Below are 18,429 nucleotides of genomic sequence, written 5' to 3' on the forward strand. Positions count from 1 at the left end.
TCAATTTACATAATGATTTGAAATATATTCAATTTGTCAAATACAAGAGCACATATACAGCCTACATAAATTTACCCTGCAGACAAGACAAGACAATGCCTTTGAGTTGTATTACTATATGTAGTATGTCAAAAAGTATTCTCCCTCTCATTGTAACATGATTTGAAGGAAGGATGCAATAGTGTCTAGAAATAAAGTCTTATAACTGCAGTGCAGATTCTTATTGTGTTATGTCTTCCGATTGCAATTCTGGGCAGTTGTTAAAGGTGCAACTCCCTGTCAGCATTACAGTAATCCCTCCTCCTGGGGGATGGATACATTGAAGTAACGCCTATGTATTTTTTATGCCTAAAACTAGACTTTAAAACAAGTTTTACGATCAAGTAGTGAGTGTCTTCTAAATTTTAAGGTATTTTGTTGTAGTGCACAATAAGCATAATAATGCACATTTAACCAGCTAATCCTTTTTAGGTCACTTCTCTCATAAAGTACTTTCTAATGCAATAAAGCAAGTTTATTCTTTATATATTACTTCCCCACCCAGGAGTTAGATGTTGGACGCACCACAGTAAAAAGACAAAACTCACCATTACTTTCGATAGGTGCAGGATTAGGCCTAAAGTTTTGGCTAAAGACCACATGTAATGGGGTAGTCACCCCGCTCCGGCCCTGAAGGGGTTAAAACAGCCCTGAAAGAGGGCTGCCCTGGGGAGCCAATAGTAGAAGCAGCCCTGCAGAGGGCTGGGGAAAAGGAGTGAAAGCAGAAAAGCTAGGCTGATTGGGAAAGCAGCCACAGCTGGGGCAAGCTCAATTAGGGCCCAGCTGGCCCTGATAAGAGGGCTAGGGGCCAGCCAGGAGCCTCACTTTAGCCCTGGAGTGGGAAGGACTAGGGAGCAAGGTACCTGAAGTGGAGTAGTGCTGGGGAAAGGCAAAGGGCGCTCCAGCCCGGTAAACCCCCAGGCTGCAGGCCTTGTTGAAGGCCTATGAAAGGTATTGGGGCAGCCCGGGGACAGGCAAAGGCAGTAACCCCTTGCCAATGATAAGTGGCCATTACAGACTGCAGTCTGCCCCAGTGAACGGGGGCTAAATGATGACTAGCAGCACCCACTTAGGCAAGATGGGTTTAGAGCAGAGGTAGGCAACCTATGGCCCCACGGGACCATCCTGCCTGGCACCTGAGCTCCTGGCCTGGCAGGCTAGCCCTGGCCCCTCCCCTGCTATCCCTCCTCCCCCACAGCTATGCCGCCATGTGGGCAACACTCTCGGCAGCAGGGCTGTGCGCTCATGCTGGGCAGCATGTGTGGCTCTGGGCAGCGCGGCTACCAGACATGCTGCTCTGAGCAGCATGGTAAGGGGGTGAGCGCTGGGGGGTTGGATAGGGGGCAGGAGAACTTGGGGGAGCAGGGGGTGGTTGGATGGGGCATTGGTCCTGGGTGGTCAGGGGATGGGGAACATGGGGCGGTTGGATAGGGCAGAGGTTTGGGGGGGGGAGAGACAGGGGGACTTAGATGGGGGTGGGGTCATGGGGGGCAGTTAGGGGTCAGGGGGGTCTTGAGGGGCGGTCAGGGGACAAGGAGCGGGGGGGGTTCTGAGGGGGTGGGCAGGAAGTGGGAGGGATCAGATAGGGGGCAGGCTGTTTGGGGAGGCACAGCCTTCCCTACCCAGCCCTCCATACAGTTTTGCACTCCGATGTGGCCCTTGGGCCAAAAAGCTTACCCACCCACGGTTTAGAGGGTTGGGGATTTCCCCTGGGTGTGGAGACCCAGAGTCTGGGGGTACTTCTGGAGATGCCCTGAGATAAAGGGCACCGGGGTCTGGGAGGGACATGGGGGGCCTGAGGCAGGCGAGACACTGGCCGGCAGAGGGCGCTCTAAAGTTGGAAAAGAGCTAATTCCCAGATGACCAGCAGGAGGCACCACACCGGTGAGTCCTTGCTTTGCTACACCACATTTTTGCTCCGAAACCAATTAATAAACCAAACTAAACCCCACCAAATAGTTCTACTGAACTATATTAGCCATAAGAGGATTAAATCTAACTTGAGTAAGATGTAGTTTACATGACACATCATTAAACAGTTGACCACAAAGACGTAATTTGGCTGGCTTGTTTGACAAATTCTTATGCATGGAAAAAATATCCCTACAGTGGTTTAAATGAGTTCTTAATGAAATCACCATGAATACTACATTCAAGGGCCTTACACCATCCACTATTCAATGAATCATGTGATAGTCTTGTAATTTTTATGCTTACTAACTCCTAACAGCAGTTCTCACTATCAAAACTAAGAACGGGGTTGAGGGAGAAATCGAATACAGCTTTTAATATTCTGCATACTAACGCATAAATCAAGTCATTTAACTCTTGAAAAAGTTATGTTTTGGAAACAGTAAAAACATTAAACACACCTTTAAAAACCATTTGATCAACCAGATCAACACCAGAGGGCCTAAAAGTAATAACTTAAAAAGAAAACCCAATCCCCCCACTACCATCTTCTATTCTACCTCTTACACGAGAGCCACTGGAGCTGCTCTCAGAAAAATTCTCTTATAAACTGGATGCTTTTACTATTCAATACATAATGACTGACCAGAGCTGATGAGGTACACATCACGTTTTCTTTAGTCTGTAATTTCTTTTATTCATTTTGGCATCCCTGCTTGGATGTTAAGACTAGACATTCTGCTCCAGTTTTCAGCATGCCAGTAATGCTGGCTTAAGTGAGGAAGGCTGACAACTCTAGTGCTTGTCCTCTAGTTCCCCTCATTCATAAAAGGTAACCACTGAACTTCAAGTAGAAGGAAGAGAGAGTTCTTTTTTCATAAGATTTTTCTCCTGAGGGCTCTTTTCTCAGTCAGCCTGTTCATTTAGTTACCTTTACCACCAAGAAAACCTCTAACTCTGGCAGGCTGAAATCAAAGTTAAGTACTAATGTGTGCTTGAGCAAAGAACAATACAACCTCTCTAGCATAAGAGAAATTTCAGATTTTTTTTAAGAAGTGTTGATAAAGTTGTTATAATCCAACATTAATAATGCACATAGTGTGGTTACATTATCTAACATATGCCATTTACTCTACATGGGTTGCATCCAGAGTATATAGTATGTAGCAGTAAGGATGAGTGCACTTGTTTGGATCCAAACTTGACTTTTTTTTATATAGGAGAGATTTAAAGCACAAAGAGAATGTCTCTCAGGCCCTAAAAGTTCCAGAAGAAAGGAAATTCCCAATGATTTCTGACCTGAATATCTTGCAAGCAATACTGGGTTTACAATGGTGCCGGGGCCATGTGCAGAAGGGGCCTATAACCAATACTGAGGCAGCCCAGACTGGGAGCTCTGTTTGGCCGGGCTGCTGAGCGCACCTGGTACTGGGGCAGCCGCCGCCTGTGCCCCCTGGAGGCTTTGGCTGGACTTTGTAGCTGGCAGCCAGATGCAGAGCCATCGTTGCCTGGGGAGGGGAAGCAAGGTGCCCACTGAGCGCCTCTCCCTGCCTGGAATGACTCTGTGAGGCTCCAGTGGCTGGGGGCTGTGGGTCAGCCCCTTGGCTGTGCTCCTGTCTTTGCGAGATGAGGTGCAGGGAGGACAGCCGGAGCCTGGGAGAGGGGGAGCTCAGCTGCCCGGCACGGGCTAGGGACACTGGCCTTCCGAGTTCACTCCAACCATGGGTGGGACTTGAGCTTCCAACTTTCTCAGTGCACAGGCCTGGTGAGGGGGAAGTGATCACTCACTAGGCGCCTCATGCTCTGGTTGGAAGGGTGCCATCTCTCAGCAAGGCACAGGGCCATGTGCCTGCTGAGCACCCATACACAGTCCAGGGGATGGGTGACCTAAGCAAGCTGGTTAGAAGTCCCAGAGACTGTCTGATCCACTCTGCTCCCCTCCCGCCCTGTCTTCCCAAACATGCAGCCTCAAGCTCCCTGACTCCTGGGCAGAATATTCGGCAAGGGGGACTCAAGGGGATGGGGAATGTTCCTTCTCAGAGAGAGAGAGAGAGAGAGGTTTTGATTTGTGCCCTGACATAATCTGTGACCTTTTAAGGAGCAGCTGCATGAGCCTTGGCTTATTTATGGGGAATGAGAAGAGTGTGATTGCTCCCGTAATCGTATTTAATGCAGATGGGTATGATGGACTTATTATATTGCAACCAGGCATGGAGAGGAGTGTGTTTCTTTTCTCTCTCTGCTCTGTTTCCATAAGCATTTTCTGTTGAGCTCTTAAACTTGCTTTAAAATAACTATTTCACTTCACGCTGAATGGCCGAGGCCCAGCATATCTCAAAGACTGCCTGAAGCTCCAGGATGAAGATCATGATTTACAACTTTGCTAGTCAGGCAAAGATAATTTTCTACCTGTAGGGTAAAGCTTGTCTGTGTGGGAGACAAAGCTTTCTCAGGGGCTGGTCCAAGATTGTGGCATGAAACTTACGATCACAGGATCGAAGGACCATCACAAACCACACCACCTTCAGCTGCAATAGCAGTTTTTATCCACCAGGTTTTATTTTGTATTTGTTCTTTTATAATTTAATTTTTTCCCTAGGGCTACCACTGATGGTACCCTAGTGGCAGCCACCTCCATCTGCAACTGAAACTTGTAAATAAACTTGTGCAGCTGTGTCAAAGACAACTTCTGTGTCGATCTCCTGTCTTTTACAATAATTTCTCATGGGGGGGCTACAAATATGTTCTGTGCCAGGCACACAAAAGGTTAATCTGGCCCTGCTTGCAAGCAACTCTATTACTCAGATTTCCAAACTAAAAATATTCACAGGGGATTTGGATGAACTGTGGGGTTGAGGAATTCAAGCCAACCCATTGGAGGGTCCCTCAGCATTAGTTACTGTACATCACTGTAGGGGGGCAACTGCCCCACTCCTAAAAAGATAGGCTGATTGGGTGGGAGCTTTGCTAATCAGGCCACAGCTGACCCCAATAAAAGGGCTGAGGGCAGAGCCTCTCTCTCTGGAGAGAAAAAGACCTAGCTGCCTGAAGGAGCAAGGGTACCTGCAGCTGAGCAGTGCTAGGGAAGGGCAAAGGAGCTGGGGAGCTCCAGCCTGGCAACTCCCCAGGCTGAGGCCTTGGGTAAGGCCTAAGAAGGTACTGGGGCTGCAGATGGGCAGCCCGGGGATAGGCAGAGGTAGCTGGTCCAACCCCCTTGTGGCCATTATAGATTGCAATTTGCCCCAGTTAGAGGGGGCTAGATGATGACTGGCAGTAGCCACTGAGGCAAGGGGGGTGTAAAGGGTTGGGGGTTCCCCTGGGAAGGAAGACCCAGTGCGTGGGGGTAAGGGGCACCGGGGTCCAGGAGGGACACAGAGGCCCTAAGGCAGGCAAGACACCAAACAGCAGAGGACACTCTGAGGCTACAAAAGAGCTAATTCCCAAACGACCAGCAGGAGGCATGAAGCCAGTGAGTCATCGCTTCACTACAATCACTAATGCTAGAATGTAGTAAAACTGATAAACACAAGTAGTACCTTCAGACCAAGGATCTTAAAGCACTTGTAAAATAAGGTAATTTACCCTTCTTTGTAAAGTAGAAAAGATGGAGGCACAGAATTTATGACTAAGCAAGACAATAGCTGAGTGAGGAAAAGAAGCAGCCATGTCTCCTAAACGCCCTCTCTCTCATTCTAAAGAGCAGATAGCAATAGATCCCCATCCACTGCAAAATATAAGACAGAGAACCTGTTTTAGCATGTTAACAGAGTAGATAGTGAGAGACTCCAAGAGGGCCCATCTACAAGATGGACTAAAAACCAGCTAAAATTAACTTCACTTTTTTTTTTTTTTTTTAAAAGAGACATTATTTGCAGAAGAGTAACTCCCCTACTGGAAAAGTAGAGGCATTTATTCCTAGTCTTACACTTACCCATGCAGATGTGGTGATATCAAACCCATTGCTTCTTAGTGAGATATGTATAAAGAAAAACCCAGCCATAGTTACAAACTTTCTCACTCTGAACAATAATGGAGTTAATAGCTCCATCATACCTGCTATAATCCCCACAGACAAAGTGAACGAGATACAGTAGCAATGGTGTCAGCCCCATGACAAAATGTCATCTTACCTTCCTGTCTTATGCTAAGTTGTAAAATAGTGACCAGCTGAGGACAACTTATGGGGACTTAATTAGTATAAAGCAAAGTCTAGGGAGAATTAATGTGAATCAAAACTGAACATGTAAAATACTGACAACCTTTACTCCATGCTTAATGCCGTCCCATGAGTCGTAGGATGTTGGCTGATAAGTTCTCAGTATCAGCCTTCACTAATATACTTGTGAAACAATGTTTCCAAAGCAGGAACTAACTTGACAAATGAAGACCGGACAAACGCATACAACAAAGAAGAGTAAGAAAGCAAGCATGTCAAATATTCAACACATTTTGAACGGTGATCATATATAATATTTTTACTAGAGAAAAATTAAAAGCGCTGTAGAATAGCGGAAGCTGCTAGGACTCTCCTTGGGTTTAAAAAAAAAGTCTTGAGGCATTTATACTGTACTCACAACAGTATCAAATTTACCATTAACTCCAATTTTTGCTATCTTGACAGTATGATTTTTATAAAATGCCAAGATGTGCTATGAACAGTGCAAAAACATAAGGTGCATACTTCATCTTTTCGCAAACGGATCGTATCTTGGAGATCTTTCAAAGAGTAAATATTAAAAAAAAAAAGTTATTTTTGTACAAATAATGGACCACTTAATTAAAAGGAGGGCTTAACAGGTCACAAAATTTACTAGCTCATGCACATCTACTCATCTTCCCTTTACTATGATAGTGATTAAAAACAGACTAATGATATTTTTTTTCACTCCAATAGTCCAACCACTACATTCACCTTGGGCTAGTGGATTTGCAGAGCACTCTCTTTGGTGCTAAGCTAGTCCCCCCACAGCAGGCTCTATCTCGAATTCCATAGAGACAAACTTAAAGGAAGACTGCCTGCCTGTGGATCCTATATCTTCAACCAACCAACACCAGAAAAGGTAGATTTGGGGAACTAAAATGTTGTATGTTGCAATTTGATCCCTCAAGCTACCCTGTTGCTGAAGGTCAGGCAAAATTTATTCATGTCATAAATGGGGAAAAAAAATCAAAAGCATTTATAAACTGGTTGATTATTTGGAAAACAGCAGCTTGAATTGCAAACGCATGCTCCTACAATATAAAGGTTTGTAGCCCTGAATTTGGAATACCACAAGTCGTATAGCTCTAAGTGAATTCTGCAATTTATGGGAACTTGTTTGGGACAAGACTTTTATCACCCCAATATACTCTGTAAATATCACACAGAAATATTTGAGAAATTTTCTTTTTCTAAAATGGCACGTAAGCCATAAATTGGATTTCACATCTTAGTTTATATTCCTGACAGTTAAGGGGCAAGTTCACTGCTGGCATAATTGGACTTAACTTCATTGAATGTGGCCCATAAACCTATGCTTGAACAACAAAAGTTACATTCTTTGAAGTATCCATCATTCTAAAGTAGAAGAGATGCAGTGAAAGGTCCATATGTCTTTATATTCTAAATCAGTGGTTTTCAACCTGTGGTAATCAGATCCATGAGGGGGTCTTCAGACTATGTCTAATGGGACTGCGAGAAGTGACGAGGAAAATAAAGTTTCAGATTCCAGAAAAGGCATTCTGTTTTCCTGATTGATCAAAAGTATGTGAATAGCTCCACATCCGTGTTTTGACCTGTAAGCGTTGCTGTTACCAAAGGGTGCTAAACTGTGGGCTTCTTTCTCACGCTGCGTCAAATGCCATGCCGAGCATATGCAACGTTTATAGTTGAATTCTATTCAGTCAGTTTTCAGTCTAAGACTTCTACGGTAGCAGTCTGCAGACCACAGGCTGAATTTCCAAAGGAGGTCCGCACCTCATTTCAGAATGTTTTAAGGGTCCGCAAATGAAAAAAAGGTTGAAAACTAGTCTTCTAAATAGTAACCCAGCTAACAGATGCTTAAATGTTGCTGATTTGTGTTTGCACTGAAATGGAAGCTTTAACAAAACTCTATTCATTTTTGTATAGATACATAATGCGATGCCTGAATCTCTCTCATAAGGTCTCAGGAAGAGTGTCTGCCATGAAACTGGATTTTTTTCTTTTTTAAATTAAAGGGTCTTTCTGTGATGCATCTACATTCTTCAGACATCACCTCTGCATGAGCCTTCCTTTTCTCTGTTGCTACTTTTAAGCTCCTTGAGCTCTCTTCACCTCTTTATCCAGATATCTCCTTGGCTTCTGACACGTCTCTTACCTTTTTTAGGCTCTCTACTACTTCTTTGCACATCATGCTGTTACTGTCAGTTCAGCTTCAGAACAATTTTCAGTCACTTCATTAAAAGTGACATAATGTAGTCATTTAACAAAATATTTTTAAGAGGGCTTCTTAAGGCTTTAGAACTGACACTTCGTGAGTCATCTGAACCATAAACCCTGTGACTCAAGATTAACCTAACCTTGTTTTCACAATGAGGGCTCTAGGTTTTAACTAGCACTTACCTTTAGAGCTATGCTACAGGGTTTCCTTTATGCTGTCCTACAAAGTTCTTTCCAATGCTATCCTAAAAAACTGTAAAGTGCAATTAGATGATGTGAAGCACTCTCCCCTGGCAGCACAGCTCACTGGACATCCACCTGTTTCAGAGATAAGCATGCCACAAGGAGCAACTTCCCACTCTTTCCAGCTCCTTACAATTACTGCATGCCTACAGCATGGCATTGACATGGATTTATGTGGGCTCAAGAGAAGAGGGAGCATATTATGTTGGCTCTTCTCCTCCCTTTCTGCTACTTTTGGGGATTTTTCCTTCTCCCTTCTATTTGCTTGCCTCCAGCCCTCACAACTGCAATACATAGTTTATTTTATTGCATTGGGTCTCAGCATGAAGTATGGTATTTACTAAACTTGGAGCTGCTCTTTGATTAAAGATATTTTTGTGTAATTCATTTGCTTACTCACAAAAACTCTGCAAAGTTATTTGCGTAGTCAAAGAATGTTTTCAGAGATAAGGCTTTGCTGGAGTTAATGTAATCCTTTCAGTTAAAAAAAGGTTTTATGCTAAATAAAGACCTTGGTCCAACTCTGGGCTAGTCTTCTAGTAGTCTCGCTACCTGTGCTATGCTTCCACAGTTGGGATAAGCAGGGTGTTTAAGCTAGAGTTCCCTCAAAATCAAGTGATACAGGTTCCTGGCCTCTCAGTTCTGAAACTCACTTCCTCTCCTGTTCTGAGGTCGCCCAAACAAGTTATTTTTGTGAGGCGCATTTTGGGGGGCTGGGGACACATAGCAGGAATGTTGACTAACGCATGGAATTCAGCGGGTAAAGCTGGTGAGGAAAAAATTCAGACTCATTTTCCAATGGAAAATGGAGTTCCATTTAAATTGAAACTCTTCACAAGATTAGTTTCAATTTTGCAGAAGTTTCATTTTGGAACAAAAAAATCAAAACATTCTGACAATGGCGAAACATCTTATTTCAGCATTTTCAGAATAAAACATTTTAATTTTTGTTTTGAAGCTTAACGCAATTTGAAACAAAGTCAAATTACACAGTATAAAATAAGAGTCCAAGTTGAAACAAAAGGTCGCAACTACCCTGAAACAAAAAAAGCTTAGCAATTTTCCTTTGTGGAGAATTTTGAGAGTGTTGTTCTGATTTGAAATGAAGCTAAATTTCAAAATCCTTCGCAAATCGAACGGTCATCCTTCAGCCAGCGCTAGATAGAAGATGGAATACTTTTCCTTTGCTGCAAGGCCTAATTAGTTACTGATGGTCAAAGTTATTAGTTTTGTGTTTAGGGCCCCACTCCTGAAGAGACACGTATTCCTGAAGAGATAAGTATTCACACTAACTTCAATGAGGCTGCTTGCATGAGTAAAATTAAGCACATACACAAGTGTATAAGAATCTGGTTTTCCATTTGATGTGGTAAGTGTCAATGGCACCTAAGCCCATATCTTCAAGAGGTATTTATATGCCTAACTCCACTTGAAACCAACAGGAGTTAGAAGCCTACAGAGCTCTGAAGATCTGGACTGTACATTCTAGGATAGATGCCTTTTTGGACAGTTGCTTACAAATGTGAAGTAAAATAACAGCCTTTGTCATAAGTGATGAGAACTTGAAATGCTAACTGAAGTCAGCAGGCACTACAAGTGCTCAGCATCTCTGAAAAACTAAATAAATTGCTGACCTGCAACATACAGATCCAAAACCTGCAAGCCCTTATTCACCGAACTAATCCTTAATTGCTAGACCAATGAGACTACTGAGGCAAGGGCTGGCAGGGTCAAGTCCTGTTTTTCTAGCAGTGACTCAATCAGTACAGTGAATTCTTGGAGGGCAGAGTGGGGGGCATTATTAGTTCTCTTACTCTTGAAGAAAGATCATAGTAAGAGTACACAATGTCAAACGCAGAACTGTGATAAGCTCATATGTACAATGCTTTGAATACATAATAATTTATGCAGAACTAATGCTTCCTAACAACTGAAAATATGACACTCGTGAGGTATACACAACATTAAATCATCATGGAGGGACCATGTAGTTTTAACTTGTCTAACTGAATTTTTATTAGACAATAAAAATCATATCATGCCTGCGTGTTCATTCTAATCGAGCCCATAGAGCCACTGGCCCCAAAGGTCCTTTTCATACTATACTCCACTTGTGCACATTTGGAAAACGTTTCTTAGATGCTTCATGCAATGTAATTGTTTAACAATTACAACTATATTAAGACAATTGATTTTACAACATTCTTTGTATTTTACTCTGAATTTTTATATTAACTGGTTTTATTTTTTAAAAATCTAATATCAGTGTTAACAGTGAAGTTAAACTACAATAAAGGTTATTTTTTTCCATAATATCTTCACTGACAGCTCTGCCTAATATTTTTTCATCTCTACATGCAGGTGTCCTTTATTGCCTAATAAGGGCTGTATTCAACCACTCTGAAAACTATTTCCTGTTAAGTTATATTAAAGTTTATAATTAAGTAATATCCCCATGCTATTACACATTTTATCAAAAGATAATATAGCATGACTTCAGTTGTGTGTCCAGAGCTGAGGGTACATAATAATGTCAAAGTTAATTGCCTCGCAGAAGACACCCCGATGAAGGAAATCATTACTATTGCACAAACATGGTATTGAAATGAGTTCACATATTGATACTTTCTAAGTTATTTTATCGTTAGTGCTTAATACTAATAGACTCACAGAAAAAATCCACCAGAACAATCTGAATATTCCAGTGAGCTTCTCACATGAGTTTACAGAACAACAGGAATGAAAAAAACTTAGTCCATATTATAACTGAAAAGGCAGCTATTAAGCCACATTACTTTTAATGAAAAAAACTGGTCACTAACTTAACAAAATGTATTAAAAGTGATTCTGTTTTTTTTCCAAGAGGAACCTGGGCAAGACACTTTGTTTTAAAAATTATTCTGATGTAAATATCATACATAATGGACATCCATTAGGTTTAACTAATTTTTTTTCTTAGAATGTGCATTAAGCATTAAAGGTTTGAGTGAATTCGCTATTATTCCAAGATCTTCTGCACTGCTGGCTTGGATGATTTCAACTGGCGGGGGGAAAGGTGGGGGGAATAAGGACACCACTTTTGGTTAACTTTAAAAAAATCACTATTGTTACAAAAACAACTAAAATGGTTATAACAAATATTAAAAAGACATTTTCCTCCTATATATTGCCCCCACTTAGTTTGCTTTGTTCATTTAACAGAACTTTATATACAGTTTTCTCTGTGTAGGTTTTCATCTCCTGTGACAGACTTATTTTTAAAAAATTGGAAAATGTGATTGTAAAACCACAAAACTCAGCATGTGAGTGTAGTGTTGGAAACTACTTTCAGTTCATTATTGAAATGGTCTTTATTTCAAGTTGACAGTGTCCCTTTAATTTACTGTTCTTTATCTACGGGAGCTAGACAAAACCCTAACAAACCCACTTCCTCTACAAACATATAAGCAAAAGATCTTCACCTGCAATTGCTCAGAGCATTGGCAAGGGAGTACCAGTTAAAAGATATTTAGAAAACTGGAAAGTATGACAGCCGTTTGGGTGGTTAGAGGAAGGATGTGGGAGGTAAGGAGGCTGCATACAGGCAGGAAAGTAACAAGGTCTCTAAAAGCATTTTCAGTACTCTGTGTTTTTTTACAAACCAGCTCTGTTATTAATCATTCTAAGAAACAGAATATATCAACATGACTGATGAAAAACTGCACTGTGTTCCCTTGCACTTGACAAAAATCTTCTCCTTAAGCATCAGCCCCATCTCTCTCTCCCTCCCCCATCACTACTGAATGGATGAGGCTATTATGTTCTCATTTTAGAATTAAAGAAATCCACATGGAGCAGCAGCAAGGCAAGTTATTGAGGCAGTAGAAACCAGATTTAACATTATTAAAGAAACTCTGACTACATATATACTGTAGCTTTGCAGATGCAGCAAAATGTTGGCACCCGTGGTGTGGCATTTGGTATCTTTCACTAATCTAAATGTGGCTGGAAAGGAATTGAGAGCAGATCAGCAGCTTCATCTGGAGAGAGAGAAGCCTCAGGGCAGGGAACAGAGAAAAGAAACAAGAAGCAAACCTCCTTTCAAATCCTACCACCCTTGGGCATTTTGTGCCTTGCTTCACTGAAAGGGCCCTTTGTCACACACACAAATCCTATAAAATTTAAGAGGGATTTAAGAGGGTCATTTTATTTATTATTCCTCCCTCCCCCTTTTCTCTCCCCTAAATTGCAGCAAAGTAAACCCCTGTGATGAATCTTAGTTACCTCTTGCGAGCTCAGTAACTAATAAAGCCTCAGCCTGCAGTTCAAGAGTTAAAATGGGGGTGGGGATAGCAATGGGACAAAACCAAAAACATGCAAATGGTCCAAAGCAGGAGAAAGGCAGCATGGGTCAGAGCCCAGCTACACACGAGCATCAATTATTAAATGATTACATCATAGTTCGTATTTAGCTCCGCTAGAGAGCTTCAGAGCCACAAAAAAATTAAACAGAAACGTGAATTGATCAAGCCGCACAGCACCACGGGCTCCCCCCCCCCCCTCCAGCAAGCCTGTTATTTTCTGCCAGAACTCGCTTACCATCGCCCATCATCCTCACCCTCAGCAGGGTCACAACAATCCACCCCCCGGGCCACATGATCACCAGCAACCATAAAGCTTCGGTTTTTCTTGGGGGTAAACTACTACTGGAGGGGGAGCCAAAAACAAACGTTTAAGGAAAAATACATAAAACTGATGGAAGGCGTCTGCATCCGCAGCCTCTCCCCCTCCCCTCCTGGCACCGCTCCCCTTGGCGGGGCTCCAGCCGCACGCCCAGGCCAGGGGGCTCGGGGTGGAGGGCACCTGCAGCAGCGTTGCCCCGACCTCTCCCGAGAAAGCCTCCCACACACCCACCGACACCCACACAAAGGAAACGACACAGCAGCAGCAGCAGCGGCGGCGGCGGCGCAGCAGCATCCCCTCCTCCCCCCAGAAACACCTCTCCCCCCCGGGCCGCAGCCGGGCCCCCGGGGGTTTCGCTCCCTTACCTGAGGCTCAGCGCGGGGCTGGCGCGGCGAAGCCAGGCTCACAGCATCCCCCTCGCGGCAGGGGGCCCTCCCCAGGTGACTCCTCCCCGCCCGCCAACGCCGGCCCTTCCAGGGACCACGGGCGCGCAGCAAGGAGCGGGGCGAGCTCCGGCGGCGCCGCGCCCAGGCAGCGAAGACCCCGGGAGCCGAGGCAGCGGCGCGCGGGCGGCAGCCGGGGGAGGGAGGGAGACGGGCGGGCAGGGGCGTCGCTCCGACTCGCCGCGTCCTCCCCGCCTCAGCGACAGCGGCGGAGCCCGGCTCCGGCTCCGGCTCCGGCTCCGGCTCTCTCCCCCGCCGCCTGACAGATGGCGCAACCGCAGCCGCGCCCCCGGCCAACTCGCGCTGCTTCGCCGGAGCCGGGTCCCCCCACCGCGGGGGCGGCCCGAGACTGGCAGCCCCAGCCGGCCTATGGCGAGGCGCAGCGGCTGGGGAGGGGGGCTGCCGCAGTTATTGGCAGGCGGCGGCAGAGGAGGAGCTGGAGGAGTGCGGTGTATTCGGTTGGGCGCCCCCGGCTTGCAGCGGGGTGGGTGTCTAGGTGGGGCTGGTGCCTTGGCAGAGCGGTAGCATCAGGCACAGCACCCTTCGTTTGCCGGTCGCTCTCCCCTCTGCCCTGCTGTGCTCTGTAATCCCAGCAATGGTCCCTTCCAGCTGCACATTGACGCCAAGGCTAGGGGCACCTGGGCGTTCTCCAGTCTGACTAGTGATGGTTGGGGGCAGGTAGCAAAGTTCAGAGAAGGTTGGAGCAGTGGGGCTGGAAGTAGCGGTGCTGCCGCACCCCCTGGCTTGAAGTAGTAATAATAAACACCCAAGGTATGGTTTCCCTCATCAGCACCCCCACTACAAAAATTGTGCCAACAGCCCTGGGTTGGAGGGTTTAAACCATCCTCTTCTCCCCAGGAAAAATGCAGAAGCTCCGAACTGGGGGCTTGGATAGGCCCATGGTGGCTTTAATGACCCTCTTCAAATCAAAGCTGGATTCTGGACCATCACATATGGTAGGCTTTTGGTTAGGGCCCATCCAGACTTCTAATATTTTGCAATGTGAGGTCACAGTGTTGCCGGCTCTTGATATTTTATTGCTCACTTGAAATATTTGGTGTTTTTCTCAAAGCACGAGCCCCTGGTGTCCAGTGATTATATGAGACTGTGAGTTCCCATTTATTTTTTAAAACTAGCCTCTTGCACCATGGTGGCAGAGGAAAATATGAAATAAATGTATCCTAAAGCTCCGAAACAAGAATGAAAAGAAAAATAACACTCTATTCAAACAAACAAACAAACAATTTAGGACATTTGTAGGCTTGGGGTTGGCAATATATAAGAAAATACTATCAGTAAAATGTACCAGTACTGTGGTTATAACCATTTTCATTTATTTTAATTATAATTAATGGTAAATATTTAGCACTTATATAATGCCTTTCCTCCAAGGATCACAAAGCACTTTCCAGAGATGGATATTACTAGGTTATGAATTCTTCCAGACTGAGTTTGTGTCTATTTTTATGTCTATACAGCACATAGCACAGGTTCCCCTTCCCCACCCTGCTCTTGACTGGGGCTTCCAGGAAGTACAGTAGTGTAAATAAACACACAAGAATTTTGTTTTGGTTGAATAAGGACACACTTCACCAAACATGGAAACAACAAATGAAGGGAAAAGTCTCCTGTGTTCATTGCCACTTCCACATTGCCTACTACACTGTCACCAACACTCCAACATTCCGTAAGGCTTTCACTTCCACCTCCAACACCTATTGAAAAGCAATATGTATCCCAACTTCAAACTTGCATTATAAAGCAAAACCTTAACAGTAACCTCAGATGCTCGTTTGTTTCAACAGATGAGTACATCTGACTGTCACGCATTCATTATATTTGAGAGGTTATTCTCCCTTAACATTGCTGAGGTCACCATTAAGATTCTCTGGGTGAGGGATGAAATACAGAAGGGGGGAGGAAAGAAAATAAGAGACAAGATCTGCAGGAATAATTTATTTAAAACTTGTATTATATTTAATAAGACTGCACCCTCTAAATTTTTCCTCTCGGGTTTCTGATATTTAACTCAGTGAAGCATTTGATCTTGTTGATTTATGATGTCAAAAGAATTTCTTGATGGAATTATAGTCTTAATATGTTCAACTGGGAGCTTATTTCCTATCAGGCTGCCCACAGCAGTGTGATTACAACAAGAACACTTCAGCTTCCTGGATTTCTGTAGAGATTGTTTTTGTCTGTTCATTTTAATTCAGGACCTTGGTGTGCATATATAGTGACTTTGTATGTGAAGCTCCTTTTGAAACCAATGGGAGTTCATGGCACAACGTGGGGACAATGTTGGGCCACAGCTGGGAAAAAAAATTTGAACAAAACTGTTTTTTGCCAAAAAATGTAGATTCGGATGAACCAAAACATTTAACAAATTCATGTGGACTCAAACTGATTTTTTTTCAGAACTGCCAGTGAACGGAAAAATCAGTTATTTGCACAACTTTATGTGGGGCCTACAATGTTGTTGCTGAAGTTATAATTTGAATACAGAAGCATGAACAAACAAACAAAACTTCTCAGGATTTTAAGTGACCGTTCAAATTCCTTCCCAGTCTCAGTTAAACCAGTACTTAATATGACTTTTCTATCTTTAGGCCTGGTCTATACTTTAAAGTTTTAAGAGCATAGCTATGAGCATAGTAATGCATATGAAAAAAAACCCCATACCCCAGTCTATATAGGTAGGCTGGCAAATACCCTAGTGTAGATGCAGTTATACTGGCAAAAAAAGTCCTTTTGCCAGTAGAGCTTCTGTTGCTCGGGGAACTGGTGAAAACTATACTCGTAAAAAACCTCTTTGTCTGTATAAACTCCATTTCTGCTAAGAAAGTTTGGTAGTAGAGTTATTCCAGCAAACCCATTTTTGTGTAGACACAGCCTTTACTTTTACCGAGTTTATAAACATTAACAAGGAAGTTGAACTAATATAGAAGAGAAACAAATACAATGAAAAACAGGTAAACAATAGATGCAATCTTAATCTTAAACTCTAAGGGCTACATTATGGCTCTAAATTAGTGTTAGTGTGGGGGAAGTGTGGAGATGCAGTCTCAGAAATATTGGATGAAATCCTGGTTCTGTTGAACTCAACAGCAAAATTCCCATTGACTTCCAGGAGGCCAAGATTTCATCCATTGTACAGGCACAGTGCTTCAAGGGCGTGTGCGGGGGGGAAGGAGGGGGGTCAAGTACGGGTTGGGGGGCACAGAACTCATCTGGCCCCAGGCCGGGGCGGAAGATGACAGCTCCTCCGGTCCTGGGACTGTGGGGGAGATCCAGGTCCTCTGGCTGCCAGGGAGAGTAAGATCCACTGGCCAGGGGAGGGGGGGGGGAAGGGGAGGAAAGCCTGCTCCACCGGTCATGGGGCTGCAGCAGGGAGAACCAGCTCCTCCTGCTGCCAGGAGAGAGTGAGCTCCTCTAACTGTGGGGGTGGAGGGGGGGAGAGCCAGCTGTTCTAGCTGTGGGGGTGGGGGGAAGGGGAGAGCCAGCTCTTCCGGTCACAGAGGACACAGAAAATTCCCCTCCAAAAGTAGCCAAATTTTTATTCCTATGCATGCCCCTGCTTTGAACAGTTGCAGTGCTTCTTTCCAGTAGCAGTCTAGCTTTGTTGTGCTAAAGCAATGTGGAAGAAGAGTAGAACTATGGCCCTGCTAGCTTTGGGGATTCCAGTGAAGCTTGATCTCAGGCAATGCAATGACAGGGTTTATGCCTGGCCCCTACAAAGTTGTTCAAGCTGAAGTCTTCTTGTGTCCTGTCTCCTAAACCTCCACCCTTGCGCACTCAGGCAGGGCCATGCACAATCTTAACTCTCCAAAAGTTAATAGATCTTGGATGCTACAGCAATTAATCAATAGGCCAAATGCCCTCTTCCCCGCGTGGAGTGGAGTGGAGCAAAACACATACCATTTTTTATTTTAATTTATATTTTAAAAAAAGAAGAATGCCTATCCCAGGCTTTATGTGCTTATGCTTTGAATTAAAAATATGACTGCATAAAGAAAATAAAACAAAACCAGTTTCTCTTCATCCCAAACCAGAAACCAACCAACCAGTCAATGAAAGCAGACCCGAACAATACCACATCAGCCACAAGCCTGGGTAAATAGATTTGCTTGGCTATGTGCCCCTGAAAGTTAAATGATTTGGGCAAGTACAACCAAAAGGCATGAGGGGGAGGGTAGTTCCAAAATTGAAGGCCAGCCAACTGCCTCATTCTTGCATCCTGAGGAGTTACTGTGGTAATTCTTTATGGCAACTCCAGACTATCCTAAAGTCTATAGAAACAAGCACTATCCCAGTGAGTTGCCTCCCTGCTGAAGTGCCACTGCTGGAGAGGGAAGATTTGGTGGAGAGTTGCTTCTTGAAATGGTCTAGCTGTCAGAAGCAGGTATCTGGCCTAATATACACACTCAATTGCTGTTAGCCCCTGGCCTCCACCACTATTGTGAGATGACATCAAGACATCTACCTTTAGGAGTCATTGGGGAGATCTGAGAGGAGTCCTCCACCTTTTATTTATTTCAAAAAGGACAGCTACATAATTTGCACAGCAGCTCTCATTTCTCCCTACAGGGTCACTTGAACCAAAACCAACAACATATTCAGGTTGCTTCCAGTCCCAAGAGACCAATCACTTATCCTAGATCAATTGGTACCCTAGATCTTACACCAAAAACAATGCCTGTAATCAATCCTGTAATAAATGAGAGTTATTTT

The 18,429-nt window shown here is 44.1% G+C and overlaps 1 protein-coding gene across 4 annotated transcripts in view; it reads right to left on the reverse strand.

The window, feature by feature from the left end:
* FYN (FYN proto-oncogene, Src family tyrosine kinase) overlaps positions 1 to 14,106 on the reverse strand; it is a 187,478-nt gene extending 173,372 nt beyond the window's left edge. For 2 of the 4 annotated variants that reach the window (XM_084623472.1, XM_084623471.1), the window contains exon 1: positions 13,621 to 14,099. The gene's annotated coding sequence lies outside the window, so the exon portion shown is untranslated. Of the gene's footprint in view, positions 1 to 13,620 lie in introns of all 4 variants that reach the window. The other 2 variants (XM_084623473.1, XM_084623470.1) reach the window with 2 other exon arrangements.
* Positions 14,107 to 18,429: the final 4,323 nt, after the last annotated feature.

This window comes from Lepidochelys olivacea (assembly GCF_965140295.1).
Source record: "Lepidochelys olivacea isolate rLepOli2 genome assembly, chromosome: 3".
Taxonomy (NCBI): Eukaryota; Metazoa; Chordata; order Testudines; family Cheloniidae; genus Lepidochelys; species Lepidochelys olivacea.